We start from the raw sequence: 19,429 nt of genomic DNA on the forward strand, positions 1-19,429 counted from the left end.
TTGTGGGACCACCCAATGGCCAGACCCCACCTGCGCTGATACCATTTTAACTTTTTACATGTTCTTTCTTTTGTCTTGTAAAGAGATGGCTCACATACCTATGCCATAAATTTAGCCTTACTCTCCACCCATGTTGGCAGCAGAAGCGGCAGCAGTAGCGGGGGCAGCAGCAGCTTCCCATGCCAGCATCATCTCTGACTGCCCGTGGGTCCTGTCCCCACGCAGCAGCCCTGACTGCCCATTGGTCCTGTCCCCATGCCGGCAGCAGCAGCTCTGCCTGCCCATAGGTCCTGTCCCCATGCTATTCCACACTATTCTCTAAATAAAAGAGCACTACTCCCAGATCTTGAGAGTCCAAGAAATCTTTCTTTCGACTCCTTGCCTCACCGACCCTGCATCATTATGTCTTGACGTCCTCAAAGCAATGGCAGAGTGCATTGACTGTGAGGACAATGGAATCCTGTTAGCTCCACATCGGTTGGACAGTATATAGCTGGATGCTTTTCACTCATCTAGCAAACTCTAATTCAAACTGACTTTAACATTAAGGACATTTACTGGCTCATATATCCAGGAGGCCTGGGTTAAGGACTTAGTTCAAGGACCGTCCTGCCTTTTGTGATGGCTTTATCCTCGGACTGCTGTTGGGATGGTTGTAGTAGTTCCAGTTCTCACGTTTTCATAGGGTCCCCTCCAGAGGAAGAGAGAAACCTCTTCCGACTCAGCATTCCAAGCAAAAGTCCTGCAGTCACTCTGATCAGACCTCCTAGGCCGCATGCCCAACCCTGCACCAGTGACTGTCATCAGTGGAAGGGAATTTACTGATTAGCTTAAGGTGACCGGAGTCTGACCCTGGGACTCAGGGTGGGACCAACTTCCCTCCTGGTGGTGTTCTGCACGGGAGAGGGGTGAATACCAAAAACCCAGGCCTCTTTCCAGAAGGAGGAAGGGGAAGGGGGCAATGACTTCTAGGAAGATGACCTCCAACAGCAAGTCTAGATGCTTTGTCTGGGTCAGCGGTTCTCAAGGTTGTTCCGGGACCCCTGGAAGTCCCTGAGATACTTTCAGGGCATCTATGAGGTTCAAAGTAATTTCAAAATAATGTGAAGATGTTGTTTGCTTGTATTGGGTAGCAGTTTTATTGAGATATGATTCACATACTGTAAAATTCACACACGTACTCAAAGTGTATAAATTTAATATATTCACAGAATTGTGTGAGCGTCACCACAATCAATTTTAGAACTTTCATCATCCCTGAAAGAAACTCTGAGCCCTGTAGCAGTCATACCCTCACTTCCTCCCAAACCTCTCACCCCTAGGTAATCACTAATCTACTTTCTGTCTCTATGGATTTGTCTATTGTACACATTTGATAAAAATGTAATTGTCCAATATGTGGGCTTTTGTGTCTGGCTTCTTTCACTTAGCATGTTTTCAAGATTATCCATTTTGTAGCACATATCAATATTTATTTCCTTTTTATTGCTGAATAATATTTCATTGTATGGATAGATCACATTTTATTTATTAACTCATCAATAGGATTGTTTCCCCCTTTTGGCTAACATGAATAATGTTGCAGTGAACATTCTTGTAAAACTTGCTGTATAAATACATAGTTCATTTCTCTTGGGTGTATACCTAGGCTTGAAATTACTGGGTCATGTGGTAACTCTATGTTTAATCTTCTGAAGAACGGCCAAACTGTTTTCCCAAGTGGCTGCCCAGTTTACGATCCCACCAGCAGTGCATAATGGTTTCAAATTTCTCCACATATTTGCTAACCCTTATCTGTCTGATTATACCATCTTAGTGGGTGCTAAGTGGTGTCTCATTGTGGTTTTGACTTGCATTTCCTTGATGTTGAGCTTCTTTTCATGTGCTTCTTGGCCATTTGCATATCTTCTTTGGAGTACTCTCTATTTGGATCTTTTGCCGGTTTTTAAATTGGGTTGTCTTTTTATTATTGAATTGTAAGAGTTCTTTATGTATTCTGGATACAAACCGCTTATACAATAAATGATTTGCAAATATTTTCCCCCATTCTGTGGGCTGTCTTTTTACTTTCTTGGTGGCGTCAAAAATTTTTAAATTTTGAAGATATCCGCTGTATCTGTTTTTTTTTCTTTTGTTGCTTATGTTTTGGATGTCATAGCTAAGAAACTATGGCCTAATCCAAGGGCATGAGGAATTATGCCTATGTTTTCTTATATCAATTTTATAGTTTTAGCACTTCTATTCAGATCTTTGATTCATTGTTGTGTTAATATGTAATTGACATACGATAAACTCACCATTTTAAAATGTACAATTGAGTGGATTTTTGTATATTCACAAGGCTGCGCAACCATCACCACCGTCTAATTCTGAAACATTTTCATCATCTCCCAAATAAATCTGTACCCTAAGCCTAAGAGGGTTCTGTACCAATTCCACTGTATGAGGGGGTTTCCCCACACGTGCAACAATTCTCTGACACCAGCTGCACCTACAATTCAACTCAGTTCTGACACTGTCTACCTGAAGATAGCATCAAAACCCACAGGTTAAGGGCTCAGGCCCACAAAACTGCCCTTCCCTTCAGGTGACAGTCCCAAGTCCAGGTTGTCACCTGGGCTTCTGACCCACTGGCTATAGATTGGAGGTTCCCATGACCTCATGTGTGGGTTTGATTAATTTGCTTGACTGGCTCACAGAACTCAGAGAAACAGCCTGTTTACTAGATCACCAGTTTATCCTAAAAGGGTACAACTCAGGAACAGCCCTATGGAAGAGCTACATAGGGCAAAGTATAGGGAAAGGGCACGTAGCTTCCATGTCCTCTAGGGGTACGCCACTCTCCCCAGATGTCCATGTGTTCACCAACCAGGAGCTCTTTGAACCCCATCCCTTTGGGTTTTTATGGAGGCTTCATTACACAGTCATGATTGATTAAATCATTAGTCCTTGGTGATTGAACTCAATCACCAGTCCCTAACCCCCCAGCTCAGGGGGTGGCACTGAGAATTCCAATCCTCTAGTCACCTGATTGGTTCCCCTGGCAACCAGCCCCCATCCTTAGGTGCTTCCCAAAAGCCACCTCATTAACATAACAGAAGACACCCTTATTGCTCTCACTTCTTAGGAAATTCTGAGTTTTAGGAGCTCTTTGTCAGAAACTGGAAGGAAAACAAAATGTATATGTCTTAATGTAAATTACATCACAAAGCCACTCCCCATCTTGGATCCACTTTGAGTTAATTTTTGTGTAGGGTGTAAAGCAGGTATCCAACTTTCTTCTTTTGCATGTGGACATCCAGTTGTCCCAGAGCCATTTCTTGAAAAAACTATTTTTTCTCCATTGAATTGTCTTGTCACACTTGTTGAAATATTGTTTGCCTTTCCACTCTCATTCTCTCACAAGTGTACAGTGGAGTCTTCCAGAGGCTGTGTGATAGGTGATATGGCAACACGTTGAATAAAGAAACTGATGTGAGAATCCAGCTGTCTTCTCTTGAGCCAGACATAAAAGATATTTGAAAAAATGTAAAACAATGCTACTTTTCTCACTAAATTAGTTATTATTTTGTAAGTAAAATATATTTTTCATACAAATATGTAATTTATGTTAATGTGCAGTGGATTTCTTATTATTTTTATTTGATTGAAAAATTGAGTATGTAAAAATATTCTCAGCAGATATTGATATAGACAACCCAAATAAGAGTTCTATAGGTCCTCAATAGTGTAAAGAAGTTTTGAGGCTAACTAGCTTAAGAATTGCTGATTTCGGTGACTGTCAATATACCAAACTTCCTGTAAAATTTAAAAAAAAGCAAAATGAAATAAAGCTCTCATTCATCCTGGCCTCCAAGATTTCAAGGTACAAGAGCTTGAAATGATAGCACTTAAATTAAAAACACCCAATATGTACGGAAAATATATATATGTGTATTTGGAATTCTTAGTAGTAACTATATACTTGCATGTGTGTGTGTTTGTGTGTGTCACAATGTTAAGAGTAAGGACAAGGTCAGCCTCTGCTGTAGTAAGCATTTCCCCATTGTACTTGTTCTCCAGCTGAATCTTGAGTTTTTCAACTCTAATAATTAGATAAAGCCATGTCACACGTTGAGACCCATCTTGATTGAGGAAAATGTACAGCAACAATGTACTGTGTTTAAAATGTAAGCCACCTGATTCAGGTCTGTTAGTCACTTGAATTTTTAAGTTATTCTTTTTCTAAGTAGCTTTTGGGGACAACTTAGAAACATTGCAGGAATGGAAATATCAGAATTTGCCCCATGGAGAATCTAATATGAGATTGACATGCCTGCATGATAGGCATTCTGTAGAGAGCACAGTGTTCTCCTAGTTCCCACTGTGTGTGATGAAGGATTCAAGTCGCTGCTCCTATGAAGTATCAGAGAGCCGGATGGGGAGTCCAGAGATGGAAAAAAATGAGATTATGATCAGAAGACATTATGGCAGGTTTTGCAACTGAGATTTGAACTCGATTCAAGCTAAAGGGAGTCGGTATTCAGCCCTGGGAGGGATGTGTAAGTGCTTCTTGGCCTAGGGTGTTCATGTGGCTCTTCTCTGCTCTTGTTAAAATGCAAATTCTGATTCAGGAGGTCTTGAGGAGGGCCTTGGAATTTGGCATTTCTGACAAACTTCCAGGGGATGCTTATGCTGCTGGTCTGTGGACCACACTTGGAGTAGTAAGGCATTAGTGAAATTTATCTATCTCATAATAATATTCTTAATTTCCTGAATGTGGAGACTTTTTGGCCCTTGTCTCCCTTGATGATACCTCACCCAGCGCGTTTCCCTCAGTAGATGTTCAGTGAATGATGAGGTGATAATCAATGCTGACTAGGTTCTGATGATGGGGATGGGATGGTTTCTTTTAACTCCCTGCTGCAGCCAAATCAAGAGATTGTTTTTTAAATAGGATTTCCCAGGATGTCCAGTCTGATGACTGTTGAAGGTCCATGAGAGCAAATGGGGGCCTGGGGTTAGAGAGAGACTTCTTGTCCCTCTGCTTCCCAGTTTGCTTTCCTGTATCCTCGACTCTTGGTGGCATTGCCAAGGAATTCTGGCAACTTTTCAGCACAAAACCATTCATTGTGTATGAGCCAGCACTGTCTGGAAGCTCCCAGTGGCATAGAGGGCCAGCTGTTCTTACTTGAAGAAGTGACCCCAAGGGACTATGTCCTGGAGGATGGTTAAAAATGCATTCGGGGTGTAACATAAGCTCTGGAGCAGTTGGCTGTGGTGAGTTTCTCTGAAGGTGCAGGAGGGAAATGAGAGGATCGCTTTAGGAGAAAATGAATTTTATTTTAAAAGGGAAGAACATTTGTACAGATCAAGCAATTACGTTTTTCAAAAGTGAATTAGTAAACTTTTTTGAAATAATAGCAATCTTATTCGATAAATATTTTTAAAATATTTTCTATATGCCAAACACTGAGCTGGGAACTGGAGACAAAAAGAAAATAAAATCAGCCATCAAGAGGCTCACAGTCAGTTGGGAGAAGAGAGACAAGATAGTGACGCAAGGACAAAATGACAGATGTAGGGACAGGTCTGTGCAGGTGGAGGACCAAGAGGAGGAGTCAGTAGCAGACTGGGGCATCAGTAGTATCTCTGGTAGAGGTGAATCTTGATTAACAATGAAAGGACAGTGGAAGCTAACTCTCTGAAGTAGGTAAAAAAGGCACTCCACGCAAGGTGAGCCTTTGCTTGGTACAAAACTCTGGGCGTGAAACAGCGTGATTGGGCATGGAAATGAAGGAAGGGAGAATTGGGGATTAGTCCCAGGTGGTTGGTTTCAGTGACAGGAGTAATGGCGATGCCACTCTTGGAGAGACAGGACTGGCCACATAATTTTGGGGGCCCAGTGCAAAATGAAAATATTCAAAACTTACTAAGAGTTAAAGATTGCAACAGCAGACTGTTAAACTAAGTATGGGGCCCTTCTAAACACGGTGCCTGTGCAGATGCACAGGTCACCCGCCCATGAAGCTGGCCCTGAGCAGCTAGAGTAATGGAGAAACAGCTTGGGCAGGAGATGATAAGTCCCATTTTGGGCATTCACGTTGAGGTGCCTCTAGGGTATCTGAGCAGAGAATTCCCAGCAGACAGTTGGAAAAGGAATGAAAGTCAGCATAGGGGTCTGGTATGGAGACACAGATAAGGGAGTCGTCAGTGTTCATGAACATGGAGGTCGAAACCATGTGGAATGAACAAAACTTCATCATGCTGCTCTTCCTTTTTTGTCTGTTTCTGCTTGGGGCATTCTTGTAGATGAAGCCAATGGATTATGAGCTCTGGACTTCTTTCCTAGGGTGCATGATCATTTTTCCTTTATTAGGCAACTCTGACCTGAACAAGAGCTTCTCCATTTTCTTCCACAAACAAGGCAGCCAAATAGAGTTATCAGTGGAAAAGCATTTTCCTGCTCTTAATCCTCATTTCCCAGCTTGGACTAGCAAATGAAAAAGGCCTCTCTCAGCTTTAAGGTTCTGAGTTACAAGCACAGGATTTTCACTCTAGGAAAGTTGCCCTTTAAGACAGTGTTGTGAACATTAAATAGATAATACATTTAAAAATTCTGTCAATGTGGCACCAAATGAAAGTTAACATGTTATATGAGGGACAGCTTTGCAAGTTAGGCTGCAGTAATTTATCCTTTGCTTAGTATTGATTTATTTCTCAGATGTCTTCTTTGGCAAATTTTGTTTTCTATTTGCTTTCCAGGAGGTTATTGTGAATATTAATTATAATAAATCCAAATTCTGTAAAGTCGCTCCAAGAAATAATCTAGTATTAGTAACGTAATGACCTGGATCTTAGATATAGAGCAATAGAGTTTTGCTTGAATATATCTATATACTATGATAAGGTTTGGAATATGGTCATTCTGTAGCAGGGGAATACAATTAGCGTGTTAACAGATCAGCATTTGGTTTATTATCTGTTACCTCAGAAGCATAATTTGTTGCTTTAAGGCACTAGGCTTTGGTGGTAAATGTTGGTCTGAAAAGGACTGACTGAACCAGGGTCTTCACATACAAACTAAAAATTCAAATACAATATCATTGTATTTGATGGATTGATAATAAAATTAAGCAGTTTTTAAAAATCAGTAATAATTAGTCTTATTAATGGAAGACAGGACCAAAACCTAATTAATACGTTGGCTAATAGTTCTTCCTTGACGTTGCTAGCTGATGTTATTTTGGGGGCTTGTCTGTACACATATTACTGCTCATTGTCGTGAAAATAATGTGATCTGTATCTGTATATAGGTGTCATGTACAGTGTTACGGTGATGTTGGGTATTTATTGGTTCTTTGTTTAACAGCATCCTTTCTCTTCACTCATAAGCCTCTTGATATCCTTGAGTCTTATGTAAATAGTGTACATTAGCTATTTGATTACATTGAGATCCAGAGATGGTATGTAATTTGCCCATGGCTACATATTTAGCAAAGTTAGGATGGGGTATGGTGTCTTAGCTTTTAGGTGTGCTCCTACACCACTAAATACTACTGTTATTTTGCTTTTGAATCTTCCTTGGTAGCCTAAATGATGTAATTCTTCTCCACTGACAACACTTTTAATTGCACAAGAGAAAAACCGTGCACTGACCACATTTCTGGGCCAGCAAGCACCTTGATATCTTAGACCTGTCATCTAAGGACAGAGTTTTAGTTCTTCTCTACTTTCTTCTAGTCAACATGTGGCTCAATGTATATCCAAATGAAAACTGCAATCAACTTACTGTGTATTTATGAATGTTTTGCCATCTAATGTAACTAGGTAATTGAAAGATATCTTCCCTTTCCCTTTACATGTTTGGCATGGTTCAGACATTGTTTGCAGTTTGAAATTTAAAATTCACTCCCAAGAAATTGCAAAGAAAAAAAAGATGAAGGATGATACCAATAGAATTTTCTATCCATCCTGTATGGTAATTTACCTTGTAGTTTTGAGGTTGACTCTGGAAGTGAAAAACCTAGCAATCCTAGTCCATGGTATTTGGAGGACTTCTAAATCTGAGGTAGTGAATTTTTAACATTATTGAATTTTAATTCACTAAAACCTAAATGTAAATAGCTGCAATGCTAGTGGCTGCCATATTGGACAGCACCGTGTTAGCCTCTTAGCAGTGTTAACTCTGCAAGGAGAGAGGAATTGCAAGTCCAGGTGGTGAGAAGCACATGATAATTTCCCTGCCTTTCTCTATTTACTTCTGTACCATTTAAAGTCTTGGTAAGCATGTGTTAGTTTTGTAATTTGGAGAGCATAAGTCACTGTGAAGAAGGTAAACGTGCCGTTATTGTCAGAGAGGACTTAGAAAGTTGGAAAGGATTTTCAACTTTTAGTCCAATGCCTTCATCTTTCTCAGGAGCACCTGAATTCCAGAGAAGAGAAGGGCACTTAACCTGGTGAGTGACAGAGAGGACTGGGACCCAGGCCTCCAGACTCCTGTTTGCATGGTTCTTTTCTTCTCATGATAAGGCGTTGTTGACGTGAGCATGGTCACCGTTGCTATGTTTCTCATTTGCTCTAGAAATAAGTGACAAACAATGATTAACGTTCAAGTTCCACTGTTCATTGCTGGTATATAGGGAAGAGATTGACTTTTGTGTAGTAACCTTGTATCCTACAATCTTGCTATAATCCCTTATTATTTCCAGAAGTTTTTTGGTGATTCTTTCAAACTTTCTACATAGATGATCATGTCACCTGTGACCGATGACAGCTTTATTACTTCTTTCCCAGCTGTATGCCTTTTATTGCCTTCTGTTGCCTTTTTGCATTGGCAAGGACTTCCAGTGTGACATTGAAAACGGAGTGGTGAGAGGGGACATCCTTTTCTTGTACCTGATCCTAGGGAGAAATCTGAGTTTCTCACCATTGAGTGTGATACGAGCTGCAGGTTTTTTTGTAGCTATTTTTTGCCAAGTTGAGAAGGTTTCCTCTATTTCTAGTTTACTGAGAGTTTTTAACATGAATCGGTATTGGATTTTGTCGGATGATTTTTCTGCATTTCTGTGATATGATCGTGTGATTTTTCTTTTTCAGATTGTTGTTGTGATTGACTATATTAATTGATTTTCTTCTTTTTTGAGGAAGATCTGAGCTAACATCGGCTGCTGATCCTCCTTGTTTTGTTCAGGAAGATTAGCCCTGAGCAAACATCCATGGTCATGTTCCTCTACTTTATATGTGGGACGCCTGCCACAGCAAGGCTTGATAAGCGATGTGTAGGTCCGCACCCGGGATCCGAACTGGCGAACACTGGGCTGCCAAAGAGGAATGTGCAAACAACCGCTGCACCACCGGAGCAGCCCCTATATTAATTGATTTTTAGTGGCAAACCTGCCTTGCATACCTGGGATGAATCCCACTTGATTGTGGTGTGTAATCCTTTTTATACATTGTTGGATCATCCAATGGTTTAGACAAAGGATAGTAACTCCTAAAACTTGTAATCATTGATTAATAAACAGCACCTCTCAAATCAGTAATTTCCCATCATTTATTTTAGTGAGAATATCTTTTTTCTTTAATAATTATTATAGAGCACAATAATTCTCTTCAATGATTATTATAGTGAAAGTTCAGATAATACAAAAGATGATTCAATGAAAAATAAATCATCCTCATATCCCTGACCCCAGATGTACTCCTTAGGGGTCACTACTCTCTACAGATTTTTTTGGTGCATCCTTCCAGAATTTTCTATTTAAAAAACAATGTTGACCATCTTTTATTAGGGAATAATAGCAACCCCATGGAGGGGTAGTTTGTATGGGCCAGAATGACCTGGGCTTGTATTTGTGCTGGATGAATGGAATTCACATCCCGGTTTTTTGGAATGTCCTCACTGCTTCTTCCGTTGCATCATTTTGTTTTCCTCCTTTCCAGTGTGACTGGAATAAATGCTGTTCCCCCTTCTCTGCTTGCCTCTGTGTCTTTCAGACTCAGGATGTCTTCAGAGAGGACCTTTCCTCCCAAGGACGCTGTTTAAAATTGGACTCCCTCAGTGACGTGTGAAGAACAGTCAGAGAAGCTGAAAGACATCTGACATGTGAGATTCCTTTCAAGGAATAGTGATTTACATAGATCCCCGAGGACCCGAGACAGTGGGGACAAGAGGAAAGGGGCCTGGCCTCAGGGAGGAGGAAAGCGGAAAGGGAAGGCCTGGAGATTTCTCAGTCGTGTGTGAGCGGGATGCAGCGAGGGTATCAGATGCATGTCCATCTGCTGGTCCCTGGTCTCATTTTTGCAGGAGGGCTTAGAAAGGTTCTCCAGTCGATCAGTTGATCAACCAGTGAGCATTTATGGAACCACACAATTTTAATGCCCCATCACACACACTGTCGGAGTCTTCTCTCTAAAGTGACACTCCAGATCACATTGCTCCTTGTCACTTTTTCATAGCACTTATGGCTGTTTATTAACTCCTTCTTCCTTTGGGTGCCTGCTTGCTTGTCTTCCCAGGTAGACGGGGGCAGGGATGCTGCTGCCTCCCAGGGTCTAGAACATCCCCAGTGCCTGGGACACCACAGGTGCTCAACACAAACATTGGTTAGCTGAAAGAATCCATACGTGAACACACTTTACCAAATAGTCATGACAGTGGTGACAGGGACTGCCACAGTCTATTGAGTACTTGCTACAGTGCCAGCCCCCCACTAAGTACCTTTCCTTTCATTTCATCCTAGAAGCAGCCCTATGAAGTGGGAATTCATGTGTCTGTGTTACAGGTGCGGAAAATGGGCCACAGAGATGTATCCTGTCCCAAGTCCCACAGTCAGTGAGTGGGGGACTGAGATTTGAACCCTGCTCTGTCCAAGACTAAGAAGTTTAACAAACTAAAGTGTAATCCCTAGAGATGTCAGGCTAAGTGGTACCTTCAGAAAGAGGGCCGGCCAAAGAGCAGGTTTCCGCCTTCCAGGTGAGGTCCCTCGATGGTAGGAGACCAGGCACCTTCTCTTCAGGAACTGAGATGGAGACACACACAAGCACACACACACACACAGAGCCTGTCAACAGAGTGCTGGGGAGCGGGTTTATCCCTGATGCAGGTTTATGGGAGATATTTTGAGCAGTTGTGAATCATTTAAGTGCAGAGGCAGAAACGCTCCCTGGCATTGAATCCTAACTGAAAATTGTGCATGAAGTTAAATTAGAGAGGTTCAGCAGTTACTCATTTATTTTCCTGTTAATGAATGGGGGAGAGAAAACCACCCTTCAGCCGTCAGCCATGTGTCTCACCTTTTTGTTTTTCTTTCCTGGCTCTCTGAATGGCCCCTGCTTGTTGTGAGTCTTTTTATTTTTGTTATGTCATGTGTTGTCAAATACCCGAGAGCCATTTTCCCCTTCTGGGTGCGCAGAGAGTGCTCAGTCTGATGCATTTTCCTACCAGGAGAGCTCCAGCAGAGAAGAGGCCTAATGAGCGCCCTCATCCTGGCAAACCCCCTCCTTCTCTGAGCCCCACTGCTTTCCCGCCTCCTAGGCTTTATGCTGTTTGGGGACCAACTGAGCCGATTATGGTGAATTTATACAGCACGTTGTATTTTGTAAAAGGCCTCACCTTCAGTTTATGGTCATTTCCTAAGTCACTCACTAAACAGGGAAGGAGGAGAACCTGGGGGGTGCAGGCCTCACAGCCAGGCTCAGGATGGTGAGGTAACCGGGCCAGGGCAGAACTTTCAAGAGGGACCAGGTGCATCTTGTGAATGAGGGTCAGGCCTGTTCAGAGTCTCTGAGCGGCATCCTCTCACGTCTGTTTGTTTAACAGATTTATTGGGATATAAAATACATGCCATACAAGTCACCCTTTTAAAGTGGTTTTCAGTATATTCACAGAGTTGTGAGACCGTCACCACAGTCAATTTTAGAACACTTCATTCCCTCCAAGGAGACATCAGCCCCCTTGGTTGTGGCTCACCCAACCTCTGCATTTCTCCCAGCCCCAGGCAACCACTAATCTGCTTCCTATCTCCATCGATTTGCCTGTTCTGGACAGATCACATGATGGAATCATACAACGTGTGGTCTTTGCGACTGGAGTCTTTCAGTTAGCATAAGGTTTCCCAGGTTCCTTTACATTGTCGTGTGTATCAGGACTTCATTTCTTATTATTACCGAATGAGATTCCATTGTATGGATCTACCACAGTGTGCTGATCGTTCATTGGTTGATGGACATTTGAGTTGTTTCCGCTTTTTGGCTCTTATGAATACTGCTGCTGTGAATCCGTGTGTGCACATTTTTGTGTGGATGTATGTTTTCATTTACCCAGGAGTGGATAGAATTGCTGGTTTATGTGGTAACTGTATGTTTAAATTTTGAAGAACTGGCCGACTGTTTTCCACGGTGGCTGGACTATTTTACATTCCCACCGACAGTGTGTGAGGGCTGTGATTTCTCCATGTCCTCACCAGTAACACTTGCTATTATCTCACTTATTGATTGTAGCCATCCTAGTGGGTGTGACGTGGTAAAGTGGATTTACACTGTGGCTTGGATTTGCATTTCCCTGATGGCTGCAACCTGCATCTTGACAATGTGTTTTTCCTTAGGTGGCTGAACGTTCTGTTGGGGTTAACATTTGAACAGGTGAGGAGAGTGGGGCTGTCTCTGGAGCCCGACTCTCCTCAGGCAGCCTCATGGCCATGGGCGTCCCCCCACCCTAAGCCTTTTCCATCTGTAGGGCTGGAGGTGGTGGACCATGACCGAACCACTGCCCAGGCCCTCACTCTGTTAGCCACCGTCAGAGTTGGCCTTCTGCTGTACTGGCCGTTTTTAATTATCACTCGATCCACTAGAAAAATGAGGATTCAAAGCAATTTGCTTTTAAAATTCAGTTACAGAGTTGTCCTGTCATACCTACAACACTAGTTATGAAGTTTCTAAGGTCACAAGCGTTTTTATGAAGTCACTGTACATCAAGCCCACAGCACAGAAGAATGTGTGTGTTTTCCAGCTTTCCTTTGTCCTCAAGAATGAAGAGTAAACAGAGCCAAACCCTTGGAAATATAGTTTTAATTAAATTCTTTATTTAGAGATAGTTGTAAATTCACAGGTAGCTGTAAGAAGTAATACTGAGAGATCCCATCCTTGGATCTGTTTCACTGTGAGAGAAAGTGAAGATTTACTGAGGAATTGGAAAATAACTCTGGGAGTGAGCTAAGAATTCAAACTCTGCTGCCATCAGCTCCTGCTTTTCCCAGGATGAGGGCCATAGGACCCCAGGATCATATGAGCTGCTCCCAAGGATGGTTCTTTCTTGACAGGGGCTCTTCAGCTTTGCAATTTGTTTTGGCTTAAAGTAGACAAACCTAATATCACACCCCTCTCTTTCTTAAGCTCATCCCCACTCTTTAGGGTCAGATGCTAATATTGAGTACTTTCTACCATGGCTGCTGCTACCCCTAATCCACTGAAATTTTAAAAGAAATTATGCCTGCCAAAGATCTCATTTCAACTTAGACCTACCCACACTAGGAAAAAAAAATCCTCTGAATGAGGCAAAGAATGTAAATGAGCTAAAGATTATAGAGTTGGTCAGCGTAGCACCTGGCACATCAGCTGAGTCCAGTGCTCTCACTGCTCCCACACGTTTATAGAATTATCACTCTGTGTGAGGCCCTGCTTGAGGTGCTAGGGTCACAGTCAGAGAACAAAACACACAGAAAGCCCTGCCCTCATGGAGCTTACATTCTCCTATGGGAGACCGAAACATTTAAAACAACAACAACAACAGTAATATCTGGAGTCTGCCAGTTGTTGGTAAATGCTTTGGGTGAAATGTTGAGGGGAGGGGCAAAGTGGGAGGGAAGGGGAGTGGGGATGGATTCCAGTTTCTCTTGAAATTTTTACTAGCATGCACTTGCAGTACGTTACATCCCCAGGACTTATTTATCTTGTAACTGGAAGTTTGTACCTTTTGATGGCCTTCATCCATTTCACTTACCACTCAGCCTCTGCCTCTGGCAACCATCCATCAGTTCTCTGTCTCTATGAATTCTTTTATTTTTAGATTGCACATATCAATGAGATCATATGAGGTTTGTCCTCTGACTTATTTCACTTAGCATATTGCCCTCAAGGTCTATCCACGTTGTTGCAAATGGCAGGATTTCCTTCTTTTTTGTGGTTGAATAATATTCTTCTTCCATCCATGGAAACTTAGGTTGTTTCTATGTCTTGGCTATTGTGAATTATGCTGCAGCGAACATGGGATGTAGATATCTTCTCAATGTAGTGATTTTTTTCCTTCGGTAAATACCCAGAAGTGGAATTCCTGAATCATATGGTAGTTCTCTCTTTAATTTTTTGAAGAACCACCATACTGTTTTCCATACTGGTTGCCCCAACTTACACTCCCACCAGCAGTGCACAAGGGTCCCCGTTTCTCCACATCCAGTGGATTCCAGTTTTAAACAAGGTCAGGGAAGCCCTCCCTGGGAAGGTGGCCTGAGAGGAGGGGTTGGCGAACCTTTTCTGCAAAGGGCCAGAGAGTACATACTTTATCCTTTGCTGGCCAACTGCTCAACAACGTCTTAGTGCAAACGCAGCCCTACACATTACATAAAGGAATGAGCATGGCTGTGCCTCATGAAACTTCATTTACACAAACAGGCAGTAGACCAAGTTTGGCCACAGGCTGCAGCTCGTCAATCCCTTGCATTAGAGTAAAATGTGCAGGAGGTGAGAAATCAGGCCCTGCAGATATCTGTGGGGAGAGCATTCCAAGCAGAAGGATCAGCCAGTGCAAGGCTCTGGGTGGTGTGAGAGAGAACAGTAAGAGTTGATTGAACAAGCGCAAGGGCAGCAGGAGATGAAGTGAGAGAGATGGTCGGGCCAGTCCTACAGGGGTTTGCAGGCCGGTGTAAACTCAGTACATGTTTATTAAGAAGATTCAAAATAATAATCAATGAACTGCTTTTTTAACAATGGAAGTATGACATGCTGATGGAAAAGAATTATAACTGTACAGTAAAATTATAAGTGTACAGCCTGCCACACTTTTATAAAGCGAACACTCTGGGGTGACAGCACCCAGATCCAGAAACACCCCATGACTGGCACCCCAGAAGCCCTCCTCATGCCTCCTCTCGGGTGAGACTGCTGGAGGGTGACCACCATCCTGGCTTCCAACACCATAGGTTAGAGGTGCCCGTTGGTGAACTTCATAGAATTTCTCATAAAGGCATCGTGCGGTCGGCACCCATTTGTCTTCTTGCGTCTGGCTTTCTCTGCGCACTGTCGTGTTTTTGAGATGCATCCTTGTTGCTGCTTGTAGTTGTAATTCTTTAATTCTCACTGATGTATGGGAGTCAGTTCTATGAATATGACATTATTTAGTTATTTTTTCTACTGTTGATAAACAGTTTGGGCCATTACAAACTGGTTTGTTAGCTTTAACTTTTTTTTAATAAATAGGAAACTCTTAAGTACACAGAGCCAGCTAAAGATTTAGGGGCTTTTGGAGTTTTTGGAAAGCTTTTGTTTGAGAACAGGACAGGCCGGGACCATTCGCAGACCTGTCCAGGGGTGAGGTGGTCGTCCTGCTGCAGCTGAAGAGGTCAGAGCCGTCCGCGCTGCAGCTGCCCGGGCCTGGCAGGCAGTGAACGTTCATCACGAGCTGCGGTTGCTCAAGTTGTCCTCGGCACACTCCACCTTCCCCTTTGACGTTCCTCCAGTAGGTGTTTGTCTATCTGTTCCAGGATGAGGCTCCTGTGTGGTCGGGCCTCTGGGGCTCTCACAAGCTCTTCCACAGCCACATCTGTGGGATCATGAAGAACCTGCCTTCTCCAGACCTGTAAGCCCACGGTGCAGGAAATTTTCTTCCCACATCCTGGGAAGGAACTTAAAAATTTAGGCAACTCAAGGGGAATGTGCCTAGAGAAGAGAAGACTGTTTGCAAATATTCTTCATGACGTGCTCAAGCAGCACCATGAGCAGATCACTTTTTGATGATTTTGAAGCTGACCTTTTTGAGAACATAGTTCTTGTGCTGAGAATGCAGACCAGGTGCAGCTGTAGAGTCATGAGGTGGAAACCTGATCACTTTATTAGGATGACCTTGGTGGCTCTCCCATTTCTCCCAGCCGCACCTGTCCTCTTGCCCCTCTGCTAAGCCTGCACAACTCCCCTCCCATCTGTAAGTCATCCTCTTAGTAAACAGCGTGGCCCCAGCTGCCGATCAGATGGCCTTGGCACCTGGCTAATCATAGAACACTCCTGAGTCACCAGCGGGTTTCCACGGCCTCCGGTTCCTTGAGCACTCTCTGATCCAACTGGAGGGGGAAATTCCTCCTTGTGGACTCATTCTAAATTGAGGAGTCCAAAGAAGACAAACAAGCTGGTAATCTGAGGAAATAATTAGGCTGGAAAACACAAGAGAGACCTTGCAAGTTAGCAGTTCTGAACATTCTCACGTGTTTATGTATGTATGACACATCTTACACCAGTTCCCAATAGCATGGGTTTTTCTAGACTATTCCATTGTACTATGAGAATCATTGTAAAATACCTGTTTTATGGTGCATTATTATAGGAGGGGTGCTCTCCTTATCCGACATGTAAGAAATTCTCCTGAGAGGAATAGACACCTGGCACAAAGTAGATGCGTAGAAATTGTTTACTGAAAGAATGAATAGGGAAAGTCTGTCTTTGAACTTCATGCAGCAACTCTGACATCCACTATACTGGTGTCTCCAGAACCCAGCATTGCTTGCTGTTTGACTCTAGCTGACCCAGTCTGACCACCCAACATCTTCTAGAAGACTTCCTGTCATTCATTCATTCAGAAGATATTCGCTGTGCCAGGTACCCAGAGGGGATCTTGGGAAACAGTGGTGGACCAGACTAGATAACCTCATGGGGCTTCTGCTCTGTGGGGAGAGGCTGACAGGAAGCAAACACTCACGCAAATCAAAATCAGGACAGGTGCTGATGAGGTCTGTGTAGAAGATAAAGCTGGGTAAGGGGTTAGAGTGCAGCAGAGCAGGGAAGAGGGGTGTTCTCCATAGGTGGTCTGGGAAGGTCTCTCTCCTGAGGTGATATGTGAGCAGAGGCTGAAGGAAGTGAGGGAGAGAGCCGAGTGGATATCTGGGAGAAGAGCGTTCTGGAAAGGAGAAGAAGCTCAGAGGTCTTAGAACAGAAGAGAGTATGGTGTATTTGAGGAACATGAGGGAGTGGAGTGCGTGAAGGGAGAGGGCTGGGAGAGAAGCCCAGAGAGGGAGTGGGGGCCCACCATGAGGGTGTTACAGGTCACTGGGAGAACTTGGGGGCCACTGGAAAGCTCTGGTAGAGGCTGGCCTACTCAGACTGTGTGTCTTAAGAGGATCCCTCAGTTGCTGCGTTGAGAGTAGGCCCAGGGTGACAGGAGCAAAGGCAGGGAGACCCCTTAGGAGGCTAGTGCACTACTCCAGGGGAGATGTGCCCTGTTTGGTCAGAAGTTTCGGTACGCCCAAGGCTGCCAGAATGTGCAGTGGTCCAGAACAGGCGGCTCTACTTTTGTGTGAATTTCAAGCTCAGGAGATAAACATGGTCTTGGCTTTGGAGGGGGAGCTGGCAAGGGCTTCCCTAGTCCCCAGCCCCCACCTTCTTCCTCTCTGAGGGCTGTCAACACCAAACATAAACCCTAGCAGAGCAGTGTACATCTGGGTGTCAGGAACATTCATTGCACACCTGAAATTACAGTAGGACCCCAGGTGTTTCCTCATCATTCACCTTCCACCCCCACTGTCACCAGCTGCAGGGAACCCCCCCCTCCTCTGAGGAGCACGAGAGTCTCACCCAGCATTGATCACCCAGGGCCCCCCACTGGGGCTTCCCCTTGTGCCTTCCCCCCGGCCTTCTTGTGGGAATGAGTTAGGCCTTTCTTTCTTTTTTTACTCAAGATATAATTGATATATAACCTTGTCTAAGATTTAGATGTAAAGTGTTGATTTGATCTATTTATATACTGCAATATGATTACCACTATAGTGTTCTATCATACCTCTACTGTGTCACATAATTATTTCTTTTTTGTGATAAGAACATTTAAGATCTACTTTCTTAGCAATTTTAAGTATATAATACAATCACTCTGCTGTGCATTAGATCTTCAGAACTTATTCATCTTTTAGTGGTGAGTCTTTACCCCTTAGGAATATCTCGCTAATTCCACCCCCCACCCCCAGCCCCTGGTAACCACCTTTCTACTCCCTGTTTTTATTAGTTCAGAATTTTTAGAGTCCACATACAGGTGAAACCATAAAGTATTTGTCTTTCTCTATCTGCCTTATTTCACTTAGCATAATGCCCTCAAGGTCCATCCATGTTGTCACAAATGACAGGGTTTCCTTCTTTCTAACAGCTGAAAATTATTCCATTGTATAAATAGACCGTATCTTCTTTATACATTCATCCATTGATGGACACTTAGGTCATTTCCATATGCTGGCTGTTGTGAACATGGGAGCACATATATCTCTTCAATATCCTGGGAAATATACCCAGAGGTGGGATTGCTGGATCATATGGTAGTTCCAGTTTTAATTTTTGAGGAACCTCCATAACATTTTCCATAGTGGCTGCACCAATTAACATTCCCACCAACAGTACACAAGGATTCCCTTTTCTGCACATTCTCGCAACACTTGTTTTTTAATCTTCTTGATGATAGCCATTTTTACAGGTGTGAGGTGGAGGTGGGCCTTTTCTCACCATGATTTCACCTAAGTCAACCAGGGTGCACTTTCCTCAGACTCCTCAGGGACTGGACTCACCTGGTTCACTTAGCTGGTGGAGGTGTGGCCCGTGAGAGTCGATCATTCCAACTCTTAGGTCTGGTTTAAAACGCTTGGTCTTTACCATTTGAATTCTGGATTGGTTATCTCCTGGTGTGTAACAAATGACCACAGTGAGTGCCTTAAAACAACGCCCATTTATTAGCTCTGTAACCAGCAGTCTGGTGGGCTCAGCTGGGTCCTATGCCCAGGGAATCACAAAGCTAAAATCAAGGCATCGGCTGGGCTGGGCTGTTATCTAGAGGCTCAGGGCAAGAATCTGTGTCCAAGGTCATTCAGGTTGGTGGTAGAATCCAGTTATTTTCAGTTGTAGAACTGAAGGCCCCCTTTTCTTGGCTGTTGGCCAGGAGCTACTCTCAGCTTCCAGAGGTCACCCACATTCCTTGTCATGTGGCCCCCTGCATCTTCAAGCCAGCAATGGTGCATCGAATTCTTCTCATGCTCTGACTCTCTCTGACTTCTCTTCTGCCACCAGCTGGAGAAAGGTCTTAGCTTCTAGGGCTCACGTGATTATGTTTGGCCACGCTGGATAATCCAAGATAACCTCCCTGTGTGAAGGTCAACTGTGCCACGTAGCACAGCAGAAGCATGAGACTGTTCTCTCATCATGGTGATAG

At 43.4% G+C, this 19,429-nt stretch overlaps 1 protein-coding gene across 15 annotated transcripts in view; it reads left to right on the plus strand.

Moving 5' to 3' along the window:
* LOC102147868 (FERM domain-containing protein 3) overlaps positions 1 to 19,429 on the plus strand; it is a 277,621-nt gene that overhangs the window by 135,110 nt on the left and 123,082 nt on the right. For 14 of the 15 annotated variants that reach the window (XR_011431335.1, XR_011431334.1, XR_011431337.1 and 11 more), the window contains one exon: positions 9,979 to 10,087. The gene's annotated coding sequence lies outside the window, so the exon portion shown is untranslated. Of the gene's footprint in view, positions 1 to 9,978; positions 10,088 to 10,766; positions 10,958 to 19,429 lie in introns of all 15 variants that reach the window. The other variant, XR_011431354.1, reaches the window with a different exon arrangement.

The sequence above is a fragment of the Equus caballus genome, chromosome 23, assembly GCF_041296265.1.
Source record: "Equus caballus isolate H_3958 breed thoroughbred chromosome 23, TB-T2T, whole genome shotgun sequence".
Taxonomy (NCBI): Eukaryota; Metazoa; Chordata; class Mammalia; order Perissodactyla; family Equidae; genus Equus; species Equus caballus.